We start from the raw sequence: 13,877 nt of genomic DNA on the forward strand, positions 1-13,877 counted from the left end.
TTTGGGACTACTTTGGGCTTGGCCACTGAGAACAGAATTCTGGGCTACTAGCTGGACCTGTGGTCTGATCGAGCAGCCAGGCTGGATGTTATTGCTGTTCACTGTTCCACAGACATTGCCCTTTCCAGGATACTCCATTCCATCTCCCACATCACACACAGTTTTTCTTTTCTCCTTTTTCTTCTCCCAACAGCCAGTCCACATTCCATCCCCCTCCCCTTTGGGTTTTCTTTCTCAATATATTTTAAAGTACAGTGGTATCTCGGGTTACATACGCTTCAGGTTACAGACTCCGCTAACCCAGAAATACCGTATTTTTCGCACCATAGGGCGCACCGGACCATAGGGCGCACCCAGTTTTTAGGGGGGGAAATCAAGAAAAAAATCTTTCCCCCCCCCCCAGCCCCAAAGAGCAGCCGGAGGGGTTGCGCGCAGCTATGGAGCAAGTCAAGTTTTGGCTTCCCCTTTAGCCCCATGCAGCCTCTCCTTGCCGGGAGACGCTGCGCAGGGCTAAAGAAGCCATAGCCCCGTGCAGCCTCTCCTTGCGGAGGGGTTGCGCACAGCTACTGAAGAAGGCAAGGCAGCGGGCGGGATGGATCTCGCTCGCTGTTTTGCCTTCCCCTTTAGCCCCGCGCAGCCTCTCCTTGCTGAGGGGTTGCGCGCAGCTACTGAAGAAGGCAAGGCAGCGAGCGGGATGGATCCCACTCGCTGTTTTGCCTTCCCCTTTAGCCCCGCGCAGCCTCTCCTTGCCGGGAGACGCTGCGCAGGGCTTTCCTGGCTTGTGGGGGAATTTAAAAGGGCTGCACGGCTTCTTCTGGCTTTCCTGGGAGGTGGGGGGATTCCCTCACCTCTCGCAAAAGCCCGCAGAAGCCGTGAGCTCTTTAAAGGGGCTGCACGGCTTCTCCTGGCTTTTCTGGGAGGTGGGGGAATTTCCCCACCTCCCGCAAAACCGGCAGAAGCCGCGCGCACTTTAAAAGGGCTGCACTGCTTCTCCTGGCTTTCCTGGGAGGTGGGAGAAGGGACTGATGCGGCCAGTCAGTCCCTTCTCCCTCCTGTGGAAAAGCCTGCAAGAGCGCACGGAGCTTGTGTGTGGCTCTTGGGGGCTTTTCCCGCCTGCCTCCCCCCTGCATTCGCTCCATAGGACGCACACACATTTTCCCTTGCTTTTTAGGAGGGAAAAAGTGCGTCCTATGGTGCGAAAAATACGGTATTACCTTGGGTTAAGAACTTCAGGATGAGAACAGAAATCCCGCGGTGGCAGCGGGAGGCCCCATTAGCTAAAGTGGTGCTTCAGGTTAAGAACGGAAATCCGGAACAAATTAAGTACGTAACCAGAGGTACCACTGTACTCTAAACACCCCAACTGAGTCTGCTGGTGCTGGATCTGCACAACCCAACTCCAACTCCAGCCAGAGCTGGGCAGGACCAAGCTGAGCCTCTCATGCCAGCTGGGCCTCACCCTCTCCACTGCATGCCACTTCTTGTGAGAGGGCAGAGCTGTTTTGGCTGCCTAAGCAGCGAAACATTCACACCCCAGACATTGGCAATGGAAAGGAATGATTTATAGTGGGTAAGAAATAAATCTTTGAGACTAGCAGCACGCACACTTGGGAACTCCCTGCCTATTGACACCATTTTTTATTGCTTTAGCATATTAACGATTTTAATTAATTACTGACAAGTTCACTGTTTCATTCTTTTTCATATACCACTTTGAGGTATCTACGGTATTTACAATCAAATGGTACATACATTTTATGAAACAAATAATAAATAAAACTGTTCACCCTTCAGACAAGTTCCCAGAGCAGCTTACACCCCCCCCCAAAAAAAACCCAATATAACTGTTGCAACTGCCTCCCCTTTGCCATGTGTGAATGAGTCCTGGGTCTCATATGAACCACATTTTCCGCTTTGGCCGGATCCAGCAGGCACTTCTAATATTCCACTTGCTGGCTATCGCTCATTGCACTGCTCTGCCACTGGTGCAGGATGCTTCCCACCTCCTGTTCCTTGCAGGCTACACAGGAGACCCACCCCATGAGCGGCAGCAGTGCCCAGGATGTGCATGGCTGTTTTTCACTGGGGATGCCAACCTACACTCTGCACCCTGAAATGCTTAAAGACAGACAGTTATGCAACAGGTGATGTTGTCTGCAGCATGAAGCAATTAAAGGGAGCAGGAACACTGCACCTGTTTACCCGGCTGTCTGGGACACCTGGTTGGCAACCCCCTGAACAGAAACTCCATCTGATTCTGTTACAATGCTGTGCAGCAAAAGCTACAACTTTGCCACAGGTCTTGTTTCTTAGTTGCAAGAGAAAAGTATGTTTCCTTAACCCTGTGATCCAACTTCCACTGGTCTCTGGATGCAGGAGGGTTTGGTAGGCTCAAAGGCATTATCCCTCATTATTCATATCAGCATAATAACTTGCTTTTCTTTACTTTTTTGGTAACATTTTATTGATTTTCCAAATATAACAAAACGAAAAAGAAGAAGAAAAAGGAAAAAGGAAAAAAAACCCAGAAAAACAGGAAAAAAAATCATAACCATATTAAACCATAAATTTCTGGCCGACTTCCCTCCATTCCCCCTCTTCGTTCCATTATAATATATTTGTTCATGCACGTCCACAAAACCTTATACACTTAACAATCCAATTTTAAAATCTTCATCTTATTACAAGTGACTTTCAAAAGTTATACCAGTGTAAGAATCTATACACAAAGCTTTAAAAATATGCATTGCACAGTTGCCCCTTTTTTTGTAATAACTTGTCCTGCATAATTCAGTATTTTATTTTGCCAATCTTCTTCTTTATCATCTTCTTTGACTGAGGCTTCTTCCTTCCATAAGGGCTGGCTGATCTCGGCCTGGCATCCAATCTCGCGTGTTGGAACAAAGTCTTTCGCTCAAACAATCCATCAAGTCCTATACATCTCAATATCAGCATAAGAACTTAACCTGCTGGACCAGGCCAATGACCCCACATAGTCCAGCATCCTATTCTCACAGTGGCCAACCAGAATCCCATAAACAGGACCTGAGCACAAGAGCAGCTCTCCCCTCCTGTGGTTTCCAGCAATTGATATTTAGACTCATTACTGCCTCCAACACTAGAGGGAAATCATAGCCAGCATAAGTAGAAGTCATTCAGAGCTTAATCCTGCGTGAATTTGTCCAATCTTCTTCTAAAGCCATCCAGGCTGGTGGCCACCACTATGGAGTTCCATAGTTTAACTAGGCACTGCATGAAAAGGGACTGTCTTTGGTCTGCCCTGAAACTTCCTACATTCAGCTTCACTGGATGACTGATGTTATCAGGAGCAAACTAAGTGCTCAGATTATGTGCATGTGTGAAGCAGGTCCCATTTTCATCTAGCCTTGTGGGCTAGATGTGCATGTGCAGGGAGTGCGCATGTGCGTGTCCACCCCTGGTTCTGCAAGAAGCCCATGACCTCTGTGTGACAAGCGACAAAACAAAATTTGGATCGCAATATGCTTATTGAAAAGCAGCCATCTGTTTTACAAGAGAATGTAGAAGAAGGCCATTGATGGCAACTAGGAGGAGAAGGCTCTTGTTGACTCCACCTCTGCTGCCAAGCCATCATGTCTCCACATACCAGTTGCTGGGGACTGCTGGCGGGCAGAGTGCCCTTGTGCCCAGGTCCTGCTGGCAGGCTTCCCTTTGGTGCATCAGGTGGGCTACTGTGAGAACAGGACACTGGACTATATCAGACAGGTCACCCTTGCCCTAATCCACCAGAGCAAATTCTTATGTTCTTATGAAGGTACCCAGGTGTTTTAGTGGCCTGTCCTGTCCAATTTTTACAGGTGATGAAGGTTATCACCATGGAGAGGTGCATTTCCTGCTTTATGAAGATTGAGCTGTTGCTTAGAGCAGGTGACCACAGACTATTCTATTTTCCAGGGACAGTCCCGGATTTACAGACGCTGTCCCACTTTCTGATTTGATCCCAGAATGTCCTGCTTTTCCTTGAGACGTCCCTATTTTCATTGGAGAAATGTTGGTAGGTATGGAGTTATGCAATCCCAAAGCCATCTGAAGGCAGCCCTGTAAAGGGAAGGGTTTTTTTAAAAAAAAACAACAACAATTTTATGTTTTTTATGTTTTTATATATGTTGGAAGCTGCCAAGAATGGCTGGGGCGATGCAATCATCTGAGATGCAGTCATCTGAGTGGGGCATGAAGAGTAAAATAAATAAATAAATAAATGTTGTTGTTATGGAATAGAATGTCCCTATTTTCATTGGAGTAATGTTGGAGGGTATGAGCAGTGGCAGAGCAAGCCGATTGGGTGCCTGGGGCAGCGCACGTGCCCTGCGTCAGGGGAGGTGCCAGCCACCTGTGGGGGTGGGGGTGGGGCCAGCCGTCACAGGGCAGGGCCAGCCGGGGCAGGATGCTCCATGGGGCCTCCGATGAGTCTGCCTGCCTCCTTCCACTCAGCCGCCCTACAGCTGGGGGGGAGGCAGCAGGCAGACCGTTCAGGCAGCGCGGAGCCTGTGCTTCCCCAAGCCACCGCGTCACTCCCAGTAGTACTGCCCGGCATTTTGTCACCCCCCTCAGTGATGACACCCGGGGCTACCCGCCTGCACCACACACCCCTTCCTCTGCCCCTGGGTATGAGACCATATTTTGGAGGTGAGGGGATAGTTGGCAGCCCTCCTTCAAACACAGCTCTGCTTAGAGGTGTCCTAAGGGGGGGGGGGGTGGCCTAAAAGGATGAAGAAAGAGGCTTCAGCAAGATTGACCCACCGTGCCTGAAGCAGCCTTCAAGACAAAAGACTGAGAATGACAATCGTGGCATTATCACAGAAAAGCACACTCATAGATGCAAGAACTCTCTTGACAGCTCCACTTTGCTGAGTGGGAGTGAGAGATAATTTCAGCCTACGAGATCTTCTCTTCTCCTCACTGCCACCATCCCCACCATTGATCCGCACAGCAGTGCCCATGTGCCCGGGGAAGGAGAGACTGTTTGTTAAAAGAGCAAGCGCTGTTTGCCATCTCATTGAGGCATTGTGATTATGCCTTGGGTTCAGCTGCTTCCATCCTAGTCGATAAATAATGAAGGGGCCTTTCTAGCAAGCTTCCCTTGAAAGTCGAGAAGGAACAAAGCCGACTTGGGCGCTTGCTCTCTTTCGAACAAACCGAATCCCAAAGGGGGTCTTGGAGGGATGTCTGCAAGGGAGGGGTCCCTGGATAATCTGGAATACAAGAGGTTTGCCTGCTGAACTGGCAGCGTTTCGCTGGAGTCTAAGCACCAGGAACACAATTATAACAGTGCAACTGGTGCTTGTTCCTCAAGAACCCATTGCTGTCCCACACTGGCTGCTGCCAGAAAAATCTGGCATTTAACAGCATGCTCTCAACTTCCAACTGCAGATGCACCAACACTGCAACCTGATTGCTTGCCCAAGGATATGAGGCAGCGGCGACAGCAGCAGCTGCATGCCTGTAAGGCAGGAAAGCATCAGCAAAGACAGCACATTTCTTCCATTATAATGGCCACCAATACTTGTCCAGAAGCAGAGCGAAGGTGCTCAGCAGCCCCCTATGGCTCAAACTGTGGCGGCTGGGAGAAAAAGAGGAAGGTCAGGATCCCTTCAGGATCAGAGGCAGTCTTACCTCTGGAGACCAGTGGCTGCGGACGATGAGTGGGGAGAGGTCTTGTGGTGCTCAAGCTCTGTTTGTGAGGTTCCCATTGGGGCATTTGCCTGTCCACTATGAGAAAAGGATGCTGGCCAGATCCAGCGGGACTCTTATTAAGTTTGTCTGTTCATAAGGTTTGCTGTTGTAGGAGAAAGGGAGCTGGATTAGGCCGGCTCTTCTTATGATAAGAACTAGGTATGAGAATTCTGCTTTTTTATTTATTTAAAAAATCATAATAATTAAATAAGGCCATTAAGAAGATTTATTTCTAAAATAGTTGATTTCTGATTTTGACTGTTAACATTTAATTAATAATGGCATGCAAATGTTTTATGAACAAGGCAGTTAAGAAAATGTATTTCTGTAATAGTTGATCTCCAATTTTGAATCTTTTACATGGTTTTTATTCTCTCTCTCTCTCTCTGGCTGTTGTAAACCACTTTGGTGTGTGTGGGTGTCTGCAAATATGTTTATAAATAAAATTAGTGGCAGTGTCATGACTTCCATTACATCTAGTTCTATCCCGAGCAGCCTTGTGTACCCATCGAAGAACAGGAAGGGAGAAAGTGAGTAGAAACAGGAAGGAGACATGACAGATCTCACAGGGGAAGGTCAGGATAAGGCATTGTCTCTCACCATCCTCTTGGTGAACGTTGAGGGAGAGAGGGGAGGCGGGGGAGATAATAGGAATAAAGGGTTTGTCATCTCAGATGAGGCTATTGATCCATCTAGGCAGGCTTCTTCCTGCCTCAGAAAACAACTCATACATGAATCTTCAGAGGAAGACATAAACACCAATAGATGAAGCACAGGGCAACTATGGACTTGGGAGGTGGGAGAAGATGTGGGAGGGGGAATAAACCTCATTCAGTGCCTGATGTTGTCGACAGGGTGTTCTTCAGCTGAAATATTCCCCATGAGCAAATGATCTCTCTTTCTTGTGCTGTTCTCCAAGTCTGCAGTCAAGGCAGAGCAATGCTAGGATCAAGAGCAAGCACCTTGCACTGCTTTGATATTGGATCATGCTATTGGGCTGCTGCATCAAATAGGGGTGGAGGAGGAAGTCAATTCAGTCTGCAATTTTTCAAGGCGAATCTTCCTAAATTCAGAGTTTTCCAAATGACACTCAAACTGAAAGACAACCATCAATGGAAATCTGCACTTCTCTGAATTCTGCAGTGCAGCTCTCTTGCAGGGGAATGCATGTGAAAATGCATATGCAGTGGAACCTTAGTTCTTGAATGCCTTGGTACTCAAACATTTCGGTTCCTGAATGCCGAAAACCCAGAAGTGTTCTGGTTTTTGAACATTTTTTGGAAGCCCAATGCAGTTGTCGGCTATTGTTTCCAGGGCGCCTGCACCAATTGGAAGCTGGTCCTTGGTTTTCGAACGTTTTTGAAGTTGAACGGACTTTTGGAATGGATTACGTTCAAAAACCAAGGTACCACTGTACTAGAATAAGGTGTCTTTGAAATGCATATAATAGTGAAAATAACACACACACCCTGAAATGCATTATATGAGGGGGAATTACTTTGCAAAACTGTGTATAGCAGGTGGTATTGTATTAAAAAATATGCACATGAGACATTGCCACTAAAAAGCTACTGAATTTTCACGAAGACTTTTTTTTAAAAATCACAAATGGATGTGGAAAACAGGGAAACTGAGAAATTAGAATTGATGGATTTGCTCATTCGCAGCAGTAAAGTACCCTACCATATGCCAACAATGAGATCTTGCATTTTTGGCAGCCCTCAGCAAAATTTGATGTGCCCCCCCCCCCAGCGGTTGCACTGCCTTTCCAAAGCCAGGTAAGCATGGTGCTGGGCTTTGGGAAGGAAGCATAGGGGCTCTGGCAGTGTCCTAGAGGCCTCCTTCCTCCTTCACAAAGCCTATTAGCATTTTCCCACCTTTGGGAAGGAGGTGGGAGGGCTCTAGGACCCTACCAGAGCCTTGCGCCTCCTTCCCAAATCTTCCCAAAATATTTGTTTTGAAATTTTTAATAAGTTTTTTTTTAAAAAAAAAAATATTAATAATAAAAAACCAGACATGAAAGGATGATTGCATGCCCAGCAGAAATTCTGTCCAAGCAGCCCTTGGAACTGGACTCTTAGAAAGATGCAATTGAATGCTGCCTTGGTTCCTCTCTTGATCATCTTCCAGGCTACACTGTGAGGAAGGGATCCCGGTTTATTTACATTTCACAGATGCAGAAAGAACTGATGTTAAGAGAAGGCACTTGGCTGTGACCACTCAGCCCAATGTATGTAGTCCCCCTGCGGGAGTTGCTTTAACCAAGGAAGAAAATGAAGGGGAGGATCAAGAAAGTGACATTTCAAAGTACACCAAGAATTCCCTCAATTCAAAATGTCACCTCAAACATTAATTTCCCTCTGAAAATGTCAGTTTTTACATTATCCAATACTGCGGCAAAAAGGCCCATGATTGTTGTTTCTGTATTTAAGAAAAGATTTAAAACATTTCCGTTCTACTAATTGAAAACATGGCAATTTCGCATCCTGGCATTTGTAAAGAGGGCTTTCTTTCTCTCTCTGTTTCTTTTCTTTTCTGCAAAGTACGCAAGCAAGCGTGTGCTCCAATTAAACTGAGGGCAGTGGGAGAGATAGATGCTGCTCCTATATCAGCAGAGCAGCCAGCCTCCACCCACCCCGCCCTAATATCTGGGGCTTGCTCGGCCTGGGATGTTCATCACAAGGTGCCTGTCACTTGTCAGCACTCAAATAATAGCACACCAATTTCAGTATATAAATGCCACCCTGGGAGAGAAGAGAGGTGACAGGAAGGTGCTCTATCTTCCTGGCCCCAGGGCATGCGTAGAGCATAGAAAGGAGAACTTCACTGACATAATGGGCATTCCTCAGGCAGAAGATTTTATGTCCCCTTCAGCAGCAAACCATGAACATAGAATTGCACCCTGAAAGTTTGTGGCCATGGACTTCTTGTTAACCAGCTTGCTAGAAGATGAGTCCAGTCCAAAGCATGTATTTCTGCCAAAATTATTCACCATGACCATTTGGCACTTTGATGTCTTCCCTCTGCATTTTTCAGCCACACTCCCAGCCCATGCCCAAAGCTCAGCCAGGCGCCAGGCATAGGGAATGGACTGGCCTCTCCTCATTCACCACCTCACAATTTACCATCAGGGATTATCTCCGTTTAAAGGGCACTGCATGGGAAACATGCAGCCCTTCAATCTGCTAAGGAAACATCTGCTGTTATCAGCCTGGGAAGAATTGGCTGGCGGTCAGCCCTGCCTGCCTGCCTGCCTGCCTGCCTGCCTGCCTAAGGGTAACAGGAGCTGGACATACCCAAACCCACACTGAAGGGGTGGGGCTCTCTGCAACTTGTGCTGCCTGAAGTCATCTTGTTGGCACTGGAAGGGAAAGGTAGAGGGCCAGGCTCCTCAAGTTTGAACCAGATTTCTCCAACCTGGTGCCCTCCAGATGGTTTGGGCTACAGCCGTGCTGCCTTGGCCTGATAGCATTTGGAGAGCAGCAGGTTGGTGTAAGCTGGTTTGCAGCAGAACTGGCTGATACAGAGGCTTCATACTGCCTCCTTAATAATCAGGGCCAATGATGGACCCTATGGTTCCTTCTGCTCCTGAAAAGGTATGAGGATTTTGGGCAAAAAATGAGGGGTCATTGGGGTGAGGTTCATGGGCATTTGCTGCTGCTTTGGGGCCAGATTCAGTAATAACAACTTCTTCTTCTTCTTCTTCTTCTTCTTCTTCTTCTTCTTCTTATTATTATTATTATTATTATTATTAACTTATACCCTGCTCATCTGGCCAGGCCTCCCCAACCACTCTGGGCAGCTTCCAACAGGATATTAAAAACATCAAACATTAAAAACTTCCCTAAACAGATGTCTTCTAAAAGTCAGGTATTTATTTCCTTGAGATCTGGTGGGAGGGTGTTCCACAGGGTGGGTGCCACTACTGAGAAGGCCCTCTGCCTGGTTCCCTGTAACCTCACAATGAGGGGACCGCTAGAAGGCCCTCGGTGATTGCTTCCTCATATGCAACATGTGAATCTGCAACTCTGCAGCTATGACAAAAAAAAAATCCATGAAATCCTTCTTTCTCCTAAACTGGAAAATGGTTCCCTTAAGTGGAACTTGCTCAGGGGAGTAGAGTGTGTGGAATATTGCATTTGGTACATGACATCCATAAAAGGCAAACTAGCATGACCAGGTGGTCCAGTCCTTGGGACTTCTGAGCAAGGCAAAAAAATGTATACAGTCAGGTGCAATTTAAGGGCCATTTGACACTTATCCCATTGCACTAAAATTTGAAGGCAAGCCACCCAAATTCTCAGCTCAGTCAAGTATGTGAGTGTCCATCTGCTCCTCCTTGTGTTGCCAAATGACTAGGAGAAAAACTGGCCTGGCCTGTTCCTATGCCTTTGATGAGAGGCTTAACTCTCAATGCATAAACTTTTCCTGGCATCGAGAAGAACATCAGCATCATCTGCTCAGGCCTGCAGATCAAGCTGCAATTCAATGAGCTGCACAGGAAGACAGGCTGGTAAAAAAAACAGGAGAAGAAAGTTGGCAACCTTTGCTCTTCTCCAGACCTTTGTTTGCATTTCAAACTGCCTCCCATCCTCTCTCTCCAGCTCTTGGTGAAAATGCCTGGTGAATTCCTCTCTGCGGGAGTTTGTTTATAATTAAATCATCCTGTTGCTTTTCGTCAAAGTGCCGGGAACTTTTGTGCCTGACCCGCTTCTGATGTGAAGGCGGCAATCTGACAAAGGCAGCATGTTGCACTAGTTGTTAGGGGAAAGAGAAGGCAGCCCGCCTGCCTTCAAGAAAAATCAGCCGTGCTTTGTTTTCCAGCAAAGATCTCTTATAAAGATCTTCGCTGACGCTCTGGGTCAATAATTAAATAAGGGAGTTAATTCTCTAATTACCTGCTCTTTCTAGGAAACAGAGGAGAGGCCAGAATTAAAAAATCAGAGGTGGGAAGTGGGTGTGTGAGCTGTAAGAATAGGAAATGGCAGGGAGGAATGGAACCTGCCTTCCCACCATGCAATGAAAAAATTAAGCTTGCCTGGGCAATTATCATCTGAGCATCAAAAATCCCATGACATGACATATGCAAAACAATAACAGCCACATGTAGATTGTGGAAGACGGGCAACATGGGACCAATTAACGCCCTCAGTTGAGGTGCTCATTATGGCTTGATTAGTTTGCCTTCGTTGACAGGCAGGACAGTCACAATACCCCCCATGAATGGTTTCTGATATTCTTCTTTTGCATAATGCCTGTGATCACAGGAGAGTTGCAAGTGTTTGGAGTGTTACTGAAGACTTGAACCTTGCTCAAAGTTAGGTGTGCAGCAGCAGACTATTGTCATTAGACATGGCACGAGAGTTACCCAGTATATGCCCGCTCAAACAGCTTTGATCTGTGGAACTGGCACTGCCACGGGTGCCGCATAATCCTCATTCCGCATTTGTAAGAAATCGGTCTTTCAGCGTGGCAGCACCTACACTTTGGAACTCCCTGCCTGTTGACATCAGGCAGGCGCCTTCACTGGACTCTTCTCGGCAGCCGCTGAAAACATTTTTGTTTAAGCAAGCCTGTTCAGAAAGTTGATGTGGTTTTAATTTATTCTTAGTTTGTTGTTCTTTTAAAAGTTTTAAATGATTGTTGTTAATTTTTCATATTGATAACTTTATTGCTATGTCATTTTTTTGTAAATCATTTTGAGTTTGTTTACGAGAAAGCAGTGTATAACTTTTATTAAATGAATAAATAAACCAAGATGGGAAAGTCACCCAATCTGCCTGCTTTAAATTGCACACCCTAATCTGCTGTCTGTCTGTCTATGCATCTGTATCCCAACTTTTTCTCCAAGGGGCGAGAATGAACATTCTGCTTTCCTTCCAGACCTAAAGGGAGCTGCCTCACTTCCTTCCCACTCCTGGATCAGGAAGATTATGCATTGTACTGAGTCAGATCTCGAGTCCATCTAGACCACTGCATTGCGTACACTGACTGGCAGCAGCTCTCCAAGTTTTCAGGCCGGGAGTCTTTCTCAGCCCTACCTAAAGATGCCCTTGGGTAGCTACATGCCAGGGATCCTTTAGCTCTGATTCCTGCCTTGCAGAGCATTGGGCTAGATGGCCTTTGGTGTCCCCTTCCAACTCTATTATTCTACCTTTCTATGCCTAATCCAGCCCCCTGACCTTCATCCTCTGTTGCTGTAATCTCTGCTCAGAAATTACAAGCACGCATCCAAACATTTGAAACCCTGGTTTTACTTGTATTCATGACATCGGCATCTCCATAGCAACAGAAGCGCTTCATAAGGAGGAGGGTGGTGGAAAAGGTGGGGGCAGAAAAATGACTAAAAGCAGGGGGGGCACCCAAGGGAGGCATTGGCACAGGGGAAGCAGCACTCTGGGCAGGGAGTGGTTTGGCCAGGCTGTCTTTTGGTCAACTTGCCTCACTTCCAGATGATATGGGGGCATGGGCGTAGCCTGGGGGGGCAAGGGGGCAGCTGCCCCCCTAAATCAATAAAAATATATAGCAAACTGAGCTTCACCCCCCCCAAACAAAAGGCCCACCTCCCCTAACAAAAATCCTGACTACACCCAAGTATGGAGGTCTGCTTCTGAGAGGAGTGGGGGGCTTGGGACAAAATATGGGCCAGGGAGACTTAAACTGTGGATCTTAAACATCACTGAAGTCCGGATTGTTGGGCATGATGAACACAGACCCAGCCAGTCAGCAGATAGCCCTGTGACAGGAACAATACTAACAATAATACTTGTGGTTTACACCATTTAGTTTTTGGGTATGGAAAGCCTTTCTCCTGTGTTGCCTCTTTTACACCTACAAGGCAAGTTAGGTCAGTCTTATCACCCTCAATGCACCAATGCTGTGCTACATCAGAAGCAGCTAACTAGGCTGCTCCAAAGTGTATGCAGAGAAATGAACTCCCGTCAGTTATCTTTCAGGTATGCTTCTTTCCCCCCAGTTTCCAGTTTCTGGTCACTTGTTGCAGATGAAAATCAGCAGAACACAGCTCTAGCCAAAGGCGACAACAACAAAAAGGAAAACATCTCCTTCAGCATTACCAAGGATTACAAATGCGAACTCTAAGCTTTATAAATTAAGAGAGGAAAGAAAGCTTTAAGAGGCAAATTTTAACATTGGATAAGGTTTTTTATTTATAACTCTTCCTTTGTTGTTTTCAAAAGACAAGCATACAAACGTCGTGTCCATATTAGGAAGAAAGAGAACGCTATATTGAAATCAGAAACAATTGTCTTGAACGGATAAGGAATGCTATCTTTGGTTCAAATAATTAATGAAACCATTTCACTGCAAAACAAACTTTGTCAGAGCTGTCAGTCTCCCACGTCTAAAATGACAAATGGCAGTTAACACATTATTATCATAACCTGGCAGGGAAATGAGATAACTTCTAACAATATGCTCTATTTCTCTTTTATTGACACAACAGAAAAATGAAAGTGCAGTATAATGCAGTACAAAATGAGCACTCATAAAATCCTGGGGTGAAATTTGAGTAAGCCATGAGTGGATGAGGTAAAATAATCATAATTATAATCAGGGTAAACCCTGTTTTAGGATAAGTTCAGGAATCCTGCAATCCTACACAAACCTCAAAGCTTGTGAAACTCCCCGTGGACCAGACCAAAGGATGTCTGGACTAGGACATGTTCTGATGGAACTATGGAACTCACTGCCACAGGAGGCAGTGATGGTAACCAACCTAGATGGCTTTAAAAGAGGGCTAGACAAATTCATGGAGGTTACAGCTATTGGTGGCTACTAGCCACAATGGCTATGCTCTGCTTCTGCAGCTGGAGACAACAATGTGTCTGCATGCCAGTCGCTGGAAGCCACAGGAGGGGAGAGGGCTCTTGTGTTTGAATGCTGCTTGAGGGTTTCCCACTGGGACATCTGGTTGGCCACTGTGAGAAGAGGATGCTACATCATATATCCATTATCCATTACTTCCATAGGTGCTGCAACAGGACAGGGGGAAAGGCACAAGCCATTTTTTCAATAAGACAAATATTTATGGCCAGCCACATGCCTATGCCTTTCTCTTGCCACTGGCAGGACTATTTCTCACTTCGTAGACTATGCATATTGCTCCACGAATTGCCATTTTAGGATATGCAACATGCATTATT

At 46.3% G+C, this 13,877-nt stretch overlaps 1 protein-coding gene across 1 annotated transcript in view; it reads right to left on the reverse strand.

Annotated features, from left to right (window-relative positions):
• SLC5A11 (solute carrier family 5 member 11) overlaps positions 1–13,877 on the reverse strand; it is a 342,594-nt gene that overhangs the window by 168,692 nt on the left and 160,025 nt on the right. The window lies entirely within an intron of this gene.

Source organism: Podarcis muralis, chromosome 14 (assembly GCF_964188315.1).
Source record: "Podarcis muralis chromosome 14, rPodMur119.hap1.1, whole genome shotgun sequence".
Taxonomy (NCBI): Eukaryota; Metazoa; Chordata; class Lepidosauria; order Squamata; family Lacertidae; genus Podarcis; species Podarcis muralis.